General features: G+C 37.8%; 28 non-coding genes across 28 annotated transcripts; 14 read left to right on the plus strand and 14 right to left on the minus strand.

The window, feature by feature from the left end:
* Positions 1-156: 156 nt before the first annotated feature.
* On the plus strand, positions 157-228 carry Trnaw-cca (transfer RNA tryptophan (anticodon CCA)). Its single transcript has one exon. It is a non-coding gene; the product is annotated as a tRNA-Trp (tRNA).
* A 559-nt stretch (positions 229-787) lies between these two features.
* Positions 788-869, minus strand: Trnas-aga (transfer RNA serine (anticodon AGA)). Its single transcript has one exon. It is a non-coding gene; the product is annotated as a tRNA-Ser (tRNA).
* A 409-nt stretch (positions 870-1,278) lies between these two features.
* Positions 1,279-1,350, plus strand: Trnaw-cca (transfer RNA tryptophan (anticodon CCA)). The gene has a single exon. It is a non-coding gene; the product is annotated as a tRNA-Trp (tRNA).
* A 559-nt stretch (positions 1,351-1,909) lies between these two features.
* Positions 1,910-1,991, minus strand: Trnas-aga (transfer RNA serine (anticodon AGA)). The gene has a single exon. It is a non-coding gene; the product is annotated as a tRNA-Ser (tRNA).
* A 409-nt stretch (positions 1,992-2,400) lies between these two features.
* On the plus strand, positions 2,401-2,472 carry Trnaw-cca (transfer RNA tryptophan (anticodon CCA)). Its single transcript has one exon. It is a non-coding gene; the product is annotated as a tRNA-Trp (tRNA).
* A 559-nt stretch (positions 2,473-3,031) lies between these two features.
* Trnas-aga (transfer RNA serine (anticodon AGA)) lies at positions 3,032-3,113 on the minus strand. The gene has a single exon. It is a non-coding gene; the product is annotated as a tRNA-Ser (tRNA).
* Positions 3,114-3,522: 409 nt separating this feature from the next.
* On the plus strand, positions 3,523-3,594 carry Trnaw-cca (transfer RNA tryptophan (anticodon CCA)). Its single transcript has one exon. It is a non-coding gene; the product is annotated as a tRNA-Trp (tRNA).
* A 559-nt stretch (positions 3,595-4,153) lies between these two features.
* Positions 4,154-4,235, minus strand: Trnas-aga (transfer RNA serine (anticodon AGA)). Its single transcript has one exon. It is a non-coding gene; the product is annotated as a tRNA-Ser (tRNA).
* A 409-nt stretch (positions 4,236-4,644) lies between these two features.
* On the plus strand, positions 4,645-4,716 carry Trnaw-cca (transfer RNA tryptophan (anticodon CCA)). Its single transcript has one exon. It is a non-coding gene; the product is annotated as a tRNA-Trp (tRNA).
* Positions 4,717-5,275: 559 nt separating this feature from the next.
* Trnas-aga (transfer RNA serine (anticodon AGA)) lies at positions 5,276-5,357 on the minus strand. The gene has a single exon. It is a non-coding gene; the product is annotated as a tRNA-Ser (tRNA).
* A 409-nt stretch (positions 5,358-5,766) lies between these two features.
* Trnaw-cca (transfer RNA tryptophan (anticodon CCA)) lies at positions 5,767-5,838 on the plus strand. Its single transcript has one exon. It is a non-coding gene; the product is annotated as a tRNA-Trp (tRNA).
* A 559-nt stretch (positions 5,839-6,397) lies between these two features.
* Trnas-aga (transfer RNA serine (anticodon AGA)) lies at positions 6,398-6,479 on the minus strand. The gene has a single exon. It is a non-coding gene; the product is annotated as a tRNA-Ser (tRNA).
* Positions 6,480-6,888: 409 nt separating this feature from the next.
* On the plus strand, positions 6,889-6,960 carry Trnaw-cca (transfer RNA tryptophan (anticodon CCA)). Its single transcript has one exon. It is a non-coding gene; the product is annotated as a tRNA-Trp (tRNA).
* A 559-nt stretch (positions 6,961-7,519) lies between these two features.
* On the minus strand, positions 7,520-7,601 carry Trnas-aga (transfer RNA serine (anticodon AGA)). Its single transcript has one exon. It is a non-coding gene; the product is annotated as a tRNA-Ser (tRNA).
* A 409-nt stretch (positions 7,602-8,010) lies between these two features.
* Trnaw-cca (transfer RNA tryptophan (anticodon CCA)) lies at positions 8,011-8,082 on the plus strand. Its single transcript has one exon. It is a non-coding gene; the product is annotated as a tRNA-Trp (tRNA).
* A 559-nt stretch (positions 8,083-8,641) lies between these two features.
* Positions 8,642-8,723, minus strand: Trnas-aga (transfer RNA serine (anticodon AGA)). The gene has a single exon. It is a non-coding gene; the product is annotated as a tRNA-Ser (tRNA).
* A 409-nt stretch (positions 8,724-9,132) lies between these two features.
* On the plus strand, positions 9,133-9,204 carry Trnaw-cca (transfer RNA tryptophan (anticodon CCA)). Its single transcript has one exon. It is a non-coding gene; the product is annotated as a tRNA-Trp (tRNA).
* Positions 9,205-9,763: 559 nt separating this feature from the next.
* Positions 9,764-9,845, minus strand: Trnas-aga (transfer RNA serine (anticodon AGA)). The gene has a single exon. It is a non-coding gene; the product is annotated as a tRNA-Ser (tRNA).
* A 409-nt stretch (positions 9,846-10,254) lies between these two features.
* Positions 10,255-10,326, plus strand: Trnaw-cca (transfer RNA tryptophan (anticodon CCA)). Its single transcript has one exon. It is a non-coding gene; the product is annotated as a tRNA-Trp (tRNA).
* A 559-nt stretch (positions 10,327-10,885) lies between these two features.
* Positions 10,886-10,967, minus strand: Trnas-aga (transfer RNA serine (anticodon AGA)). Its single transcript has one exon. It is a non-coding gene; the product is annotated as a tRNA-Ser (tRNA).
* A 409-nt stretch (positions 10,968-11,376) lies between these two features.
* Trnaw-cca (transfer RNA tryptophan (anticodon CCA)) lies at positions 11,377-11,448 on the plus strand. Its single transcript has one exon. It is a non-coding gene; the product is annotated as a tRNA-Trp (tRNA).
* Positions 11,449-12,007: 559 nt separating this feature from the next.
* Positions 12,008-12,089, minus strand: Trnas-aga (transfer RNA serine (anticodon AGA)). The gene has a single exon. It is a non-coding gene; the product is annotated as a tRNA-Ser (tRNA).
* Positions 12,090-12,498: 409 nt separating this feature from the next.
* Trnaw-cca (transfer RNA tryptophan (anticodon CCA)) lies at positions 12,499-12,570 on the plus strand. The gene has a single exon. It is a non-coding gene; the product is annotated as a tRNA-Trp (tRNA).
* Positions 12,571-13,129: 559 nt separating this feature from the next.
* Positions 13,130-13,211, minus strand: Trnas-aga (transfer RNA serine (anticodon AGA)). Its single transcript has one exon. It is a non-coding gene; the product is annotated as a tRNA-Ser (tRNA).
* A 409-nt stretch (positions 13,212-13,620) lies between these two features.
* Positions 13,621-13,692, plus strand: Trnaw-cca (transfer RNA tryptophan (anticodon CCA)). Its single transcript has one exon. It is a non-coding gene; the product is annotated as a tRNA-Trp (tRNA).
* A 559-nt stretch (positions 13,693-14,251) lies between these two features.
* Trnas-aga (transfer RNA serine (anticodon AGA)) lies at positions 14,252-14,333 on the minus strand. The gene has a single exon. It is a non-coding gene; the product is annotated as a tRNA-Ser (tRNA).
* A 409-nt stretch (positions 14,334-14,742) lies between these two features.
* Positions 14,743-14,814, plus strand: Trnaw-cca (transfer RNA tryptophan (anticodon CCA)). Its single transcript has one exon. It is a non-coding gene; the product is annotated as a tRNA-Trp (tRNA).
* Positions 14,815-15,373: 559 nt separating this feature from the next.
* Trnas-aga (transfer RNA serine (anticodon AGA)) lies at positions 15,374-15,455 on the minus strand. The gene has a single exon. It is a non-coding gene; the product is annotated as a tRNA-Ser (tRNA).
* Between the last annotated feature and the right edge of the window lie 173 nt (positions 15,456-15,628).

Here is a 15,628-nt window from a genome sequence, read left to right on the forward strand (position 1 = left end):
ATTATCATGATTGATTCGCGTTGAATCGTATATTTTTCAAAAAGTAAGGAAAACACGATTTTATTTTTTTTACAGCCAAAGGGAGGGGTACAGGTTTAGTAGGATCGATAATAACCTGAGCGTTATAGACTAAAAATTCCATTAGGTTGGAAGAAGGACTCCGTGGCGCAACGGTAGCGCGTCTGACTCCAGATCAGAAGGTTGCGTGTTCGAATCACGTCGGGGTCATATGTATTTTTGATGCAATTTTCTAGAGATATTGAAAAGGTCTCCCATTCAACGTTTACTTTGTGTCAATTGAAAGAAACTGATTGCAAACTGTGTGAGTGAAAGAGATACCTACTCAGTTGATGCCTGTTTCTCGTTCAAGTTACATGTCAGTGAAACACAAAGATTCTCACATACGTTATTCTTACTTTGTATCTAACAGTTTTCCTTCAATAACAATTTAATTTCAGACGGAAGATAGGAAAGCTGACGATTTTTATCAAAATCAAAGTATTTACTGGCAAATCACCGTTTTATCTCCCCGAAATTGTTAGGATTGATACTGAGAGTGTGTGCCTTTTTCTTCCTCTATGCATGATACCTTAACGATCTTCCTCAGTCACCAGTTAAGCTGAATGAACTCTGTCATATAACATCTGAATTCATTCAAAATGGTCGTTTTCAGGACAGAATCAATCTGTGGGTAACTTATCGATAACTTTGTTTCCTACTTGTCTTTGAGCGCGTTGAGTGAGCAGTGTGTGTGATTCATTACAAAAAGTGGATATCAAAAAGTCTGCGTCGTCGACAGGATTCGAACCTGTGCGGGGAGACCCCAATAGATTTCTAGTCTATCGCCTTAACCACTCGGCCACGACGACTTGATACATTCGTCCAAAATTAACTCCTTTATACTTAATACCAGATGCGACAACAACCTGTCGTAAGTGCCACATCGTCATACGGAAGTCATCTGATAAGTTCTTAATTTTCCATTAGCAAGTCTGAATTAGGAAACTTAGCCTTTGTTAAATTATAGTAACTAGAGTTAAATTCGGCAAGTTTACAATTTTGGATTGTAGCCGCAGTCGATATTTTCAATATTCAAGTTTGTCTTGTACATTTTGTCTATAAATTATCATGATTGATTCGCGTTGAATCGTATATTTTTCAAAAAGTAAGGAAAACACGATTTTATTTTTTTTACAGCCAAAGGGAGGGGTACAGGTTTAGTAGGATCGATAATAACCTGAGCGTTATAGACTAAAAATTCCATTAGGTTGGAAGAAGGACTCCGTGGCGCAACGGTAGCGCGTCTGACTCCAGATCAGAAGGTTGCGTGTTCGAATCACGTCGGGGTCATATGTATTTTTGATGCAATTTTCTAGAGATATTGAAAAGGTCTCCCATTCAACGTTTACTTTGTGTCAATTGAAAGAAACTGATTGCAAACTGTGTGAGTGAAAGAGATACCTACTCAGTTGATGCCTGTTTCTCGTTCAAGTTACATGTCAGTGAAACACAAAGATTCTCACATACGTTATTCTTACTTTGTATCTAACAGTTTTCCTTCAATAACAATTTAATTTCAGACGGAAGATAGGAAAGCTGACGATTTTTATCAAAATCAAAGTATTTACTGGCAAATCACCGTTTTATCTCCCCGAAATTGTTAGGATTGATACTGAGAGTGTGTGCCTTTTTCTTCCTCTATGCATGATACCTTAACGATCTTCCTCAGTCACCAGTTAAGCTGAATGAACTCTGTCATATAACATCTGAATTCATTCAAAATGGTCGTTTTCAGGACAGAATCAATCTGTGGGTAACTTATCGATAACTTTGTTTCCTACTTGTCTTTGAGCGCGTTGAGTGAGCAGTGTGTGTGATTCATTACAAAAAGTGGATATCAAAAAGTCTGCGTCGTCGACAGGATTCGAACCTGTGCGGGGAGACCCCAATAGATTTCTAGTCTATCGCCTTAACCACTCGGCCACGACGACTTGATACATTCGTCCAAAATTAACTCCTTTATACTTAATACCAGATGCGACAACAACCTGTCGTAAGTGCCACATCGTCATACGGAAGTCATCTGATAAGTTCTTAATTTTCCATTAGCAAGTCTGAATTAGGAAACTTAGCCTTTGTTAAATTATAGTAACTAGAGTTAAATTCGGCAAGTTTACAATTTTGGATTGTAGCCGCAGTCGATATTTTCAATATTCAAGTTTGTCTTGTACATTTTGTCTATAAATTATCATGATTGATTCGCGTTGAATCGTATATTTTTCAAAAAGTAAGGAAAACACGATTTTATTTTTTTTACAGCCAAAGGGAGGGGTACAGGTTTAGTAGGATCGATAATAACCTGAGCGTTATAGACTAAAAATTCCATTAGGTTGGAAGAAGGACTCCGTGGCGCAACGGTAGCGCGTCTGACTCCAGATCAGAAGGTTGCGTGTTCGAATCACGTCGGGGTCATATGTATTTTTGATGCAATTTTCTAGAGATATTGAAAAGGTCTCACATTCAACGTTTACTTTGTGTCAATTGAAAGAAACTGATTGCAAACTGTGTGAGTGAAAGAGATACCTACTCAGTTGATGCCTGTTTCTCGTTCAAGTTACATGTCAGTGAAACACAAAGATTCTCACATACGTTATTCTTACTTTGTATCTAACAGTTTTCCTTCAATAACAATTTAATTTCAGACGGAAGATAGGAAAGCTGACGATTTTTATCAAAATCAAAGTATTTACTGGCAAATCACCGTTTTATCTCCCCGAAATTGTTAGGATTGATACTGAGAGTGTGTGCCTTTTTCTTCCTCTATGCATGATACCTTAACGATCTTCCTCAGTCACCAGTTAAGCTGAATGAACTCTGTCATATAACATCTGAATTCATTCAAAATGGTCGTTTTCAGGACAGAATCAATCTGTGGGTAACTTATCGATAACTTTGTTTCCTACTTGTCTTTGAGCGCGTTGAGTGAGCAGTGTGTGTGATTCATTACAAAAAGTGGATATCAAAAAGTCTGCGTCGTCGACAGGATTCGAACCTGTGCGGGGAGACCCCAATAGATTTCTAGTCTATCGCCTTAACCACTCGGCCACGACGACTTGATACATTCGTCCAAAATTAACTCCTTTATACTTAATACCAGATGCGACAACAACCTGTCGTAAGTGCCACATCGTCATACGGAAGTCATCTGATAAGTTCTTAATTTTCCATTAGCAAGTCTGAATTAGGAAACTTAGCCTTTGTTAAATTATAGTAACTAGAGTTAAATTCGGCAAGTTTACAATTTTGGATTGTAGCCGCAGTCGATATTTTCAATATTCAAGTTTGTCTTGTACATTTTGTCTATAAATTATCATGATTGATTCGCGTTGAATCGTATATTTTTCAAAAAGTAAGGAAAACACGATTTTATTTTTTTTACAGCCAAAGGGAGGGGTACAGGTTTAGTAGGATCGATAATAACCTGAGCGTTATAGACTAAAAATTCCATTAGGTTGGAAGAAGGACTCCGTGGCGCAACGGTAGCGCGTCTGACTCCAGATCAGAAGGTTGCGTGTTCGAATCACGTCGGGGTCATATGTATTTTTGATGCAATTTTCTAGAGATATTGAAAAGGTCTCACATTCAACGTTTACTTTGTGTCAATTGAAAGAAACTGATTGCAAACTGTGTGAGTGAAAGAGATACCTACTCAGTTGATGCCTGTTTCTCGTTCAAGTTACATGTCAGTGAAACACAAAGATTCTCACATACGTTATTCTTACTTTGTATCTAACAGTTTTCCTTCAATAACAATTTAATTTCAGACGGAAGATAGGAAAGCTGACGATTTTTATCAAAATCAAAGTATTTACTGGCAAATCACCGTTTTATCTCCCCGAAATTGTTAGGATTGATACTGAGAGTGTGTGCCTTTTTCTTCCTCTATGCATGATACCTTAACGATCTTCCTCAGTCACCAGTTAAGCTGAATGAACTCTGTCATATAACATCTGAATTCATTCAAAATGGTCGTTTTCAGGACAGAATCAATCTGTGGGTAACTTATCGATAACTTTGTTTCCTACTTGTCTTTGAGCGCGTTGAGTGAGCAGTGTGTGTGATTCATTACAAAAAGTGGATATCAAAAAGTCTGCGTCGTCGACAGGATTCGAACCTGTGCGGGGAGACCCCAATAGATTTCTAGTCTATCGCCTTAACCACTCGGCCACGACGACTTGATACATTCGTCCAAAATTAACTCCTTTATACTTAATACCAGATGCGACAACAACCTGTCGTAAGTGCCACATCGTCATACGGAAGTCATCTGATAAGTTCTTAATTTTCCATTAGCAAGTCTGAATTAGGAAACTTAGCCTTTGTTAAATTATAGTAACTAGAGTTAAATTCGGCAAGTTTACAATTTTGGATTGTAGCCGCAGTCGATATTTTCAATATTCAAGTTTGTCTTGTACATTTTGTCTATAAATTATCATGATTGATTCGCGTTGAATCGTATATTTTTCAAAAAGTAAGGAAAACACGATTTTATTTTTTTTACAGCCAAAGGGAGGGGTACAGGTTTAGTAGGATCGATAATAACCTGAGCGTTATAGACTAAAAATTCCATTAGGTTGGAAGAAGGACTCCGTGGCGCAACGGTAGCGCGTCTGACTCCAGATCAGAAGGTTGCGTGTTCGAATCACGTCGGGGTCATATGTATTTTTGATGCAATTTTCTAGAGATATTGAAAAGGTCTCACATTCAACGTTTACTTTGTGTCAATTGAAAGAAACTGATTGCAAACTGTGTGAGTGAAAGAGATACCTACTCAGTTGATGCCTGTTTCTCGTTCAAGTTACATGTCAGTGAAACACAAAGATTCTCACATACGTTATTCTTACTTTGTATCTAACAGTTTTCCTTCAATAACAATTTAATTTCAGACGGAAGATAGGAAAGCTGACGATTTTTATCAAAATCAAAGTATTTACTGGCAAATCACCGTTTTATCTCCCCGAAATTGTTAGGATTGATACTGAGAGTGTGTGCCTTTTTCTTCCTCTATGCATGATACCTTAACGATCTTCCTCAGTCACCAGTTAAGCTGAATGAACTCTGTCATATAACATCTGAATTCATTCAAAATGGTCGTTTTCAGGACAGAATCAATCTGTGGGTAACTTATCGATAACTTTGTTTCCTACTTGTCTTTGAGCGCGTTGAGTGAGCAGTGTGTGTGATTCATTACAAAAAGTGGATATCAAAAAGTCTGCGTCGTCGACAGGATTCGAACCTGTGCGGGGAGACCCCAATAGATTTCTAGTCTATCGCCTTAACCACTCGGCCACGACGACTTGATACATTCGTCCAAAATTAACTCCTTTATACTTAATACCAGATGCGACAACAACCTGTCGTAAGTGCCACATCGTCATACGGAAGTCATCTGATAAGTTCTTAATTTTCCATTAGCAAGTCTGAATTAGGAAACTTAGCCTTTGTTAAATTATAGTAACTAGAGTTAAATTCGGCAAGTTTACAATTTTGGATTGTAGCCGCAGTCGATATTTTCAATATTCAAGTTTGTCTTGTACATTTTGTCTATAAATTATCATGATTGATTCGCGTTGAATCGTATATTTTTCAAAAAGTAAGGAAAACACGATTTTATTTTTTTTACAGCCAAAGGGAGGGGTACAGGTTTAGTAGGATCGATAATAACCTGAGCGTTATAGACTAAAAATTCCATTAGGTTGGAAGAAGGACTCCGTGGCGCAACGGTAGCGCGTCTGACTCCAGATCAGAAGGTTGCGTGTTCGAATCACGTCGGGGTCATATGTATTTTTGATGCAATTTTCTAGAGATATTGAAAAGGTCTCACATTCAACGTTTACTTTGTGTCAATTGAAAGAAACTGATTGCAAACTGTGTGAGTGAAAGAGATACCTACTCAGTTGATGCCTGTTTCTCGTTCAAGTTACATGTCAGTGAAACACAAAGATTCTCACATACGTTATTCTTACTTTGTATCTAACAGTTTTCCTTCAATAACAATTTAATTTCAGACGGAAGATAGGAAAGCTGACGATTTTTATCAAAATCAAAGTATTTACTGGCAAATCACCGTTTTATCTCCCCGAAATTGTTAGGATTGATACTGAGAGTGTGTGCCTTTTTCTTCCTCTATGCATGATACCTTAACGATCTTCCTCAGTCACCAGTTAAGCTGAATGAACTCTGTCATATAACATCTGAATTCATTCAAAATGGTCGTTTTCAGGACAGAATCAATCTGTGGGTAACTTATCGATAACTTTGTTTCCTACTTGTCTTTGAGCGCGTTGAGTGAGCAGTGTGTGTGATTCATTACAAAAAGTGGATATCAAAAAGTCTGCGTCGTCGACAGGATTCGAACCTGTGCGGGGAGACCCCAATAGATTTCTAGTCTATCGCCTTAACCACTCGGCCACGACGACTTGATACATTCGTCCAAAATTAACTCCTTTATACTTAATACCAGATGCGACAACAACCTGTCGTAAGTGCCACATCGTCATACGGAAGTCATCTGATAAGTTCTTAATTTTCCATTAGCAAGTCTGAATTAGGAAACTTAGCCTTTGTTAAATTATAGTAACTAGAGTTAAATTCGGCAAGTTTACAATTTTGGATTGTAGCCGCAGTCGATATTTTCAATATTCAAGTTTGTCTTGTACATTTTGTCTATAAATTATCATGATTGATTCGCGTTGAATCGTATATTTTTCAAAAAGTAAGGAAAACACGATTTTATTTTTTTTACAGCCAAAGGGAGGGGTACAGGTTTAGTAGGATCGATAATAACCTGAGCGTTATAGACTAAAAATTCCATTAGGTTGGAAGAAGGACTCCGTGGCGCAACGGTAGCGCGTCTGACTCCAGATCAGAAGGTTGCGTGTTCGAATCACGTCGGGGTCATATGTATTTTTGATGCAATTTTCTAGAGATATTGAAAAGGTCTCACATTCAACGTTTACTTTGTGTCAATTGAAAGAAACTGATTGCAAACTGTGTGAGTGAAAGAGATACCTACTCAGTTGATGCCTGTTTCTCGTTCAAGTTACATGTCAGTGAAACACAAAGATTCTCACATACGTTATTCTTACTTTGTATCTAACAGTTTTCCTTCAATAACAATTTAATTTCAGACGGAAGATAGGAAAGCTGACGATTTTTATCAAAATCAAAGTATTTACTGGCAAATCACCGTTTTATCTCCCCGAAATTGTTAGGATTGATACTGAGAGTGTGTGCCTTTTTCTTCCTCTATGCATGATACCTTAACGATCTTCCTCAGTCACCAGTTAAGCTGAATGAACTCTGTCATATAACATCTGAATTCATTCAAAATGGTCGTTTTCAGGACAGAATCAATCTGTGGGTAACTTATCGATAACTTTGTTTCCTACTTGTCTTTGAGCGCGTTGAGTGAGCAGTGTGTGTGATTCATTACAAAAAGTGGATATCAAAAAGTCTGCGTCGTCGACAGGATTCGAACCTGTGCGGGGAGACCCCAATAGATTTCTAGTCTATCGCCTTAACCACTCGGCCACGACGACTTGATACATTCGTCCAAAATTAACTCCTTTATACTTAATACCAGATGCGACAACAACCTGTCGTAAGTGCCACATCGTCATACGGAAGTCATCTGATAAGTTCTTAATTTTCCATTAGCAAGTCTGAATTAGGAAACTTAGCCTTTGTTAAATTATAGTAACTAGAGTTAAATTCGGCAAGTTTACAATTTTGGATTGTAGCCGCAGTCGATATTTTCAATATTCAAGTTTGTCTTGTACATTTTGTCTATAAATTATCATGATTGATTCGCGTTGAATCGTATATTTTTCAAAAAGTAAGGAAAACACGATTTTATTTTTTTTACAGCCAAAGGGAGGGGTACAGGTTTAGTAGGATCGATAATAACCTGAGCGTTATAGACTAAAAATTCCATTAGGTTGGAAGAAGGACTCCGTGGCGCAACGGTAGCGCGTCTGACTCCAGATCAGAAGGTTGCGTGTTCGAATCACGTCGGGGTCATATGTATTTTTGATGCAATTTTCTAGAGATATTGAAAAGGTCTCACATTCAACGTTTACTTTGTGTCAATTGAAAGAAACTGATTGCAAACTGTGTGAGTGAAAGAGATACCTACTCAGTTGATGCCTGTTTCTCGTTCAAGTTACATGTCAGTGAAACACAAAGATTCTCACATACGTTATTCTTACTTTGTATCTAACAGTTTTCCTTCAATAACAATTTAATTTCAGACGGAAGATAGGAAAGCTGACGATTTTTATCAAAATCAAAGTATTTACTGGCAAATCACCGTTTTATCTCCCCGAAATTGTTAGGATTGATACTGAGAGTGTGTGCCTTTTTCTTCCTCTATGCATGATACCTTAACGATCTTCCTCAGTCACCAGTTAAGCTGAATGAACTCTGTCATATAACATCTGAATTCATTCAAAATGGTCGTTTTCAGGACAGAATCAATCTGTGGGTAACTTATCGATAACTTTGTTTCCTACTTGTCTTTGAGCGCGTTGAGTGAGCAGTGTGTGTGATTCATTACAAAAAGTGGATATCAAAAAGTCTGCGTCGTCGACAGGATTCGAACCTGTGCGGGGAGACCCCAATAGATTTCTAGTCTATCGCCTTAACCACTCGGCCACGACGACTTGATACATTCGTCCAAAATTAACTCCTTTATACTTAATACCAGATGCGACAACAACCTGTCGTAAGTGCCACATCGTCATACGGAAGTCATCTGATAAGTTCTTAATTTTCCATTAGCAAGTCTGAATTAGGAAACTTAGCCTTTGTTAAATTATAGTAACTAGAGTTAAATTCGGCAAGTTTACAATTTTGGATTGTAGCCGCAGTCGATATTTTCAATATTCAAGTTTGTCTTGTACATTTTGTCTATAAATTATCATGATTGATTCGCGTTGAATCGTATATTTTTCAAAAAGTAAGGAAAACACGATTTTATTTTTTTTACAGCCAAAGGGAGGGGTACAGGTTTAGTAGGATCGATAATAACCTGAGCGTTATAGACTAAAAATTCCATTAGGTTGGAAGAAGGACTCCGTGGCGCAACGGTAGCGCGTCTGACTCCAGATCAGAAGGTTGCGTGTTCGAATCACGTCGGGGTCATATGTATTTTTGATGCAATTTTCTAGAGATATTGAAAAGGTCTCACATTCAACGTTTACTTTGTGTCAATTGAAAGAAACTGATTGCAAACTGTGTGAGTGAAAGAGATACCTACTCAGTTGATGCCTGTTTCTCGTTCAAGTTACATGTCAGTGAAACACAAAGATTCTCACATACGTTATTCTTACTTTGTATCTAACAGTTTTCCTTCAATAACAATTTAATTTCAGACGGAAGATAGGAAAGCTGACGATTTTTATCAAAATCAAAGTATTTACTGGCAAATCACCGTTTTATCTCCCCGAAATTGTTAGGATTGATACTGAGAGTGTGTGCCTTTTTCTTCCTCTATGCATGATACCTTAACGATCTTCCTCAGTCACCAGTTAAGCTGAATGAACTCTGTCATATAACATCTGAATTCATTCAAAATGGTCGTTTTCAGGACAGAATCAATCTGTGGGTAACTTATCGATAACTTTGTTTCCTACTTGTCTTTGAGCGCGTTGAGTGAGCAGTGTGTGTGATTCATTACAAAAAGTGGATATCAAAAAGTCTGCGTCGTCGACAGGATTCGAACCTGTGCGGGGAGACCCCAATAGATTTCTAGTCTATCGCCTTAACCACTCGGCCACGACGACTTGATACATTCGTCCAAAATTAACTCCTTTATACTTAATACCAGATGCGACAACAACCTGTCGTAAGTGCCACATCGTCATACGGAAGTCATCTGATAAGTTCTTAATTTTCCATTAGCAAGTCTGAATTAGGAAACTTAGCCTTTGTTAAATTATAGTAACTAGAGTTAAATTCGGCAAGTTTACAATTTTGGATTGTAGCCGCAGTCGATATTTTCAATATTCAAGTTTGTCTTGTACATTTTGTCTATAAATTATCATGATTGATTCGCGTTGAATCGTATATTTTTCAAAAAGTAAGGAAAACACGATTTTATTTTTTTTACAGCCAAAGGGAGGGGTACAGGTTTAGTAGGATCGATAATAACCTGAGCGTTATAGACTAAAAATTCCATTAGGTTGGAAGAAGGACTCCGTGGCGCAACGGTAGCGCGTCTGACTCCAGATCAGAAGGTTGCGTGTTCGAATCACGTCGGGGTCATATGTATTTTTGATGCAATTTTCTAGAGATATTGAAAAGGTCTCACATTCAACGTTTACTTTGTGTCAATTGAAAGAAACTGATTGCAAACTGTGTGAGTGAAAGAGATACCTACTCAGTTGATGCCTGTTTCTCGTTCAAGTTACATGTCAGTGAAACACAAAGATTCTCACATACGTTATTCTTACTTTGTATCTAACAGTTTTCCTTCAATAACAATTTAATTTCAGACGGAAGATAGGAAAGCTGACGATTTTTATCAAAATCAAAGTATTTACTGGCAAATCACCGTTTTATCTCCCCGAAATTGTTAGGATTGATACTGAGAGTGTGTGCCTTTTTCTTCCTCTATGCATGATACCTTAACGATCTTCCTCAGTCACCAGTTAAGCTGAATGAACTCTGTCATATAACATCTGAATTCATTCAAAATGGTCGTTTTCAGGACAGAATCAATCTGTGGGTAACTTATCGATAACTTTGTTTCCTACTTGTCTTTGAGCGCGTTGAGTGAGCAGTGTGTGTGATTCATTACAAAAAGTGGATATCAAAAAGTCTGCGTCGTCGACAGGATTCGAACCTGTGCGGGGAGACCCCAATAGATTTCTAGTCTATCGCCTTAACCACTCGGCCACGACGACTTGATACATTCGTCCAAAATTAACTCCTTTATACTTAATACCAGATGCGACAACAACCTGTCGTAAGTGCCACATCGTCATACGGAAGTCATCTGATAAGTTCTTAATTTTCCATTAGCAAGTCTGAATTAGGAAACTTAGCCTTTGTTAAATTATAGTAACTAGAGTTAAATTCGGCAAGTTTACAATTTTGGATTGTAGCCGCAGTCGATATTTTCAATATTCAAGTTTGTCTTGTACATTTTGTCTATAAATTATCATGATTGATTCGCGTTGAATCGTATATTTTTCAAAAAGTAAGGAAAACACGATTTTATTTTTTTTACAGCCAAAGGGAGGGGTACAGGTTTAGTAGGATCGATAATAACCTGAGCGTTATAGACTAAAAATTCCATTAGGTTGGAAGAAGGACTCCGTGGCGCAACGGTAGCGCGTCTGACTCCAGATCAGAAGGTTGCGTGTTCGAATCACGTCGGGGTCATATGTATTTTTGATGCAATTTTCTAGAGATATTGAAAAGGTCTCACATTCAACGTTTACTTTGTGTCAATTGAAAGAAACTGATTGCAAACTGTGTGAGTGAAAGAGATACCTACTCAGTTGATGCCTGTTTCTCGTTCAAGTTACATGTCAGTGAAACACAAAGATTCTCACATACGTTATTCTTACTTTGTATCTAACAGTTTTCCTTCAATAACAATTTAATTTCAGACGGAAGATAGGAAAGCTGACGATTTTTATCAAAATCAAAGTATTTACTGGCAAATCACCGTTTTATCTCCCCGAAATTGTTAGGATTGATACTGAGAGTGTGTGCCTTTTTCTTCCTCTATGCATGATACCTTAACGATCTTCCTCAGTCACCAGTTAAGCTGAATGAACTCTGTCATATAACATCTGAATTCATTCAAAATGGTCGTTTTCAGGACAGAATCAATCTGTGGGTAACTTATCGATAACTTTGTTTCCTACTTGTCTTTGAGCGCGTTGAGTGAGCAGTGTGTGTGATTCATTACAAAAAGTGGATATCAAAAAGTCTGCGTCGTCGACAGGATTCGAACCTGTGCGGGGAGACCCCAATAGATTTCTAGTCTATCGCCTTAACCACTCGGCCACGACGACTTGATACATTCGTCCAAAATTAACTCCTTTATACTTAATACCAGATGCGACAACAACCTGTCGTAAGTGCCACATCGTCATACGGAAGTCATCTGATAAGTTCTTAATTTTCCATTAGCAAGTCTGAATTAGGAAACTTAGCCTTTGTTAAATTATAGTAACTAGAGTTAAATTCGGCAAGTTTACAATTTTGGATTGTAGCCGCAGTCGATATTTTCAATATTCAAGTTTGTCTTGTACATTTTGTCTATAAATTATCATGATTGATTCGCGTTGAATCGTATATTTTTCAAAAAGTAAGGAAAACACGATTTTATTTTTTTTACAGCCAAAGGGAGGGGTACAGGTTTAGTAGGATCGATAATAACCTGAGCGTTATAGACTAAAAATTCCATTAGGTTGGAAGAAGGACTCCGTGGCGCAACGGTAGCGCGTCTGACTCCAGATCAGAAGGTTGCGTGTTCGAATCACGTCGGGGTCATATGTATTTTTGATGCAATTTTCTAGAGATATTGAAAAGGTCTCCCATTCAACGTTTACTTTGTGTCAATTGAAAGAAACTGATTGCAAACTGTGTGAGTGAAAGAGATACCTACTCAGTTGATGCCTGTTTCTCGTTCAAGTTACATGTCAGTGAAACACAAAGATTCTCACATACGTTATTCTTACTTTGTATCTAACAGTTTTCCTTCAATAACAATTTAATTTCAGACGGAAGATAGGAAAGCTGACGATTTTTATCAAAATCAAAGTATTTACTGGCAAATCACCGTTTTATCTCCCCGAAATTGTTAGGATTGATACTGAGAGTGTGTGCCTTTTTCTTCCTCTATGCATGATACCTTAACGATCTTCCTCAGTCACCAGTTAAGCTGAATGAACTCTGTCATATAACATCTGAATTCATTCAAAATGGTCGTTTTCAGGACAGAATCAATCTGTGGGTAACTTATCGATAACTTTGTTTCCTACTTGTCTTTGAGCGCGTTGAGTGAGCAGTGTGTGTGATTCATTACAAAAAGTGGATATCAAAAAGTCTGCGTCGTCGACAGGATTCGAACCTGTGCGGGGAGACCCCAATAGATTTCTAGTCTATCGCCTTAACCACTCGGCCACGACGACTTGATACATTCGTCCAAAATTAACTCCTTTATACTTAATACCAGATGCGACAACAACCTGTCGTAAGTGCCACATCGTCATACGGAAGTCATCTGATAAGTTCTTAATTTTCCATTAGCAAGTCTGAATTAGGAAACTTAGCCTTTGTTAAATTATAGTAACTAGAGTTAAATTCGGCAAGTTTACAATTTTGGATTGTAGCCGCAGTCGATATTTTCAATATTCAAGTTTGTCTTGTACATTTTGTCTATAAATTATCATGATTGATTCGCGTTGAATCGTATATTTTTCAAAAAGTAAGGAAAACACGATTTTATTTTTTTTACAGCCAAAGGGAGGGGTACAGGTTTAGTAGGATCGATAATAACCTGAGCGTTATAGACTAAAAATTCCATTAGGTTGGAAGAAGGACTCCGTGGCGCAACGGTAGCGCGTCTGACTCCAGATCAGAAGGTTGCGTGTTCGAATCACGTCGGGGTCATATGTATTTTTGATGCAATTTTCTAGAGATATTGAAAAGGTCTCCCATTCAACGTTTACTTTGTGTCAATTGAAAGAAACTGATTGCAAACTGTGTGAGTGAAAGAGATACCTACTCAGTTGATGCCTGTTTCTCGTTCAAGTTACATGTCAGTGAAACACAAAGATTCTCACATACGTTATTCTTACTTTGTATCTAACAGTTTTCCTTCAATAACAATTTAATTTCAGACGGAAGATAGGAAAGCTGACGATTTTTATCAAAATCAAAGTATTTACTGGCAAATCACCGTTTTATCTCCCCGAAATTGTTAGGATTGATACTGAGAGTGTGTGCCTTTTTCTTCCTCTATGCATGATACCTTAACGATCTTCCTCAGTCACCAGTTAAGCTGAATGAACTCTGTCATATAACATCTGAATTCATTCAAAATGGTCGTTTTCAGGACAGAATCAATCTGTGGGTAACTTATCGATAACTTTGTTTCCTACTTGTCTTTGAGCGCGTTGAGTGAGCAGTGTGTGTGATTCATTACAAAAAGTGGATATCAAAAAGTCTGCGTCGTCGACAGGATTCGAACCTGTGCGGGGAGACCCCAATAGATTTCTAGTCTATCGCCTTAACCACTCGGCCACGACGACTTGATACATTCGTCCAAAATTAACTCCTTTATACTTAATACCAGATGCGACAACAACCTGTCGTAAGTGCCACATCGTCATACGGAAGTCATCTGATAAGTTCTTAATTTTCCATTAGCAAGTCTGAATTAGGAAACTTAGCCTTTGTTAAATTATAGTAACTAGAGTTAAATTCGGCAAGTTTACAATTTTGGATTGTAGCCGCAGTCGATATTTTCAATATTCAAGTTTGTCTTGTACATTTTGTCTATAAATTATCATGATTGATTCGCGTTGAATCGTATATTTTTCAAAAAGTAAGGAAAACACGATTTTATTTTTTTTACAGCCAAAGGGAGGGGTACAGGTTTAGTAGGATCGATAATAACCTGAGCGTTATAGACTAAAAATTCCATTAGGTTGGAAGAAGGACTCCGTGGCGCAACGGTAGCGCGTCTGACTCCAGATCAGAAGGTTGCGTGTTCGAATCACGTCGGGGTCATATGTATTTTTGATGCAATTTTCTAGAGATATTGAAAAGGTCTCCCATTCAACGTTTACTTTGTGTCAATTGAAAGAAACTGATTGCAAACTGTGTGAGTGAAAGAGATACCTACTCAGTTGATGCCTGTTTCTCGTTCAAGTTACATGTCAGTGAAACACAAAGATTCTCACATACGTTATTCTTACTTTGTATCTAACAGTTTTCCTTCAATAACAATTTAATTTCAGACGGAAGATAGGAAAGCTGACGATTTTTATCAAAATCAAAGTATTTACTGGCAAATCACCGTTTTATCTCCCCGAAATTGTTAGGATTGATACTGAGAGTGTGTGCCTTTTTCTTCCTCTATGCATGATACCTTAACGATCTTCCTCAGTCACCAGTTAAGCTGAATGAACTCTGTCATATAACATCTGAATTCATTCAAAATGGTCGTTTTCAGGACAGAATCAATCTGTGGGTAACTTATCGATAACTTTGTTTCCTACTTGTCTTTGAGCGCGTTGAGTGAGCAGTGTGTGTGATTCATTACAAAAAGTGGATATCAAAAAGTCTGCGTCGTCGACAGGATTCGAACCTGTGCGGGGAGACCCCAATAGATTTCTAGTCTATCGCCTTAACCACTCGGCCACGACGACTTGATACATTCGTCCAAAATTAACTCCTTTATACTTAATACCAGATGCGACAACAACCTGTCGTAAGTGCCACATCGTCATACGGAAGTCATCTGATAAGTTCTTAATTTTCCATTAGCAAGTCTGAATTAGGAAACTTAGCCTTTGTTAAATTATAGTAACTAGAGTTAAAT

This window comes from Mytilus galloprovincialis, chromosome 12 (assembly GCF_965363235.1).
Source record: "Mytilus galloprovincialis chromosome 12, xbMytGall1.hap1.1, whole genome shotgun sequence".
Classification (NCBI taxonomy): domain Eukaryota; kingdom Metazoa; phylum Mollusca; class Bivalvia; order Mytilida; family Mytilidae; genus Mytilus; species Mytilus galloprovincialis.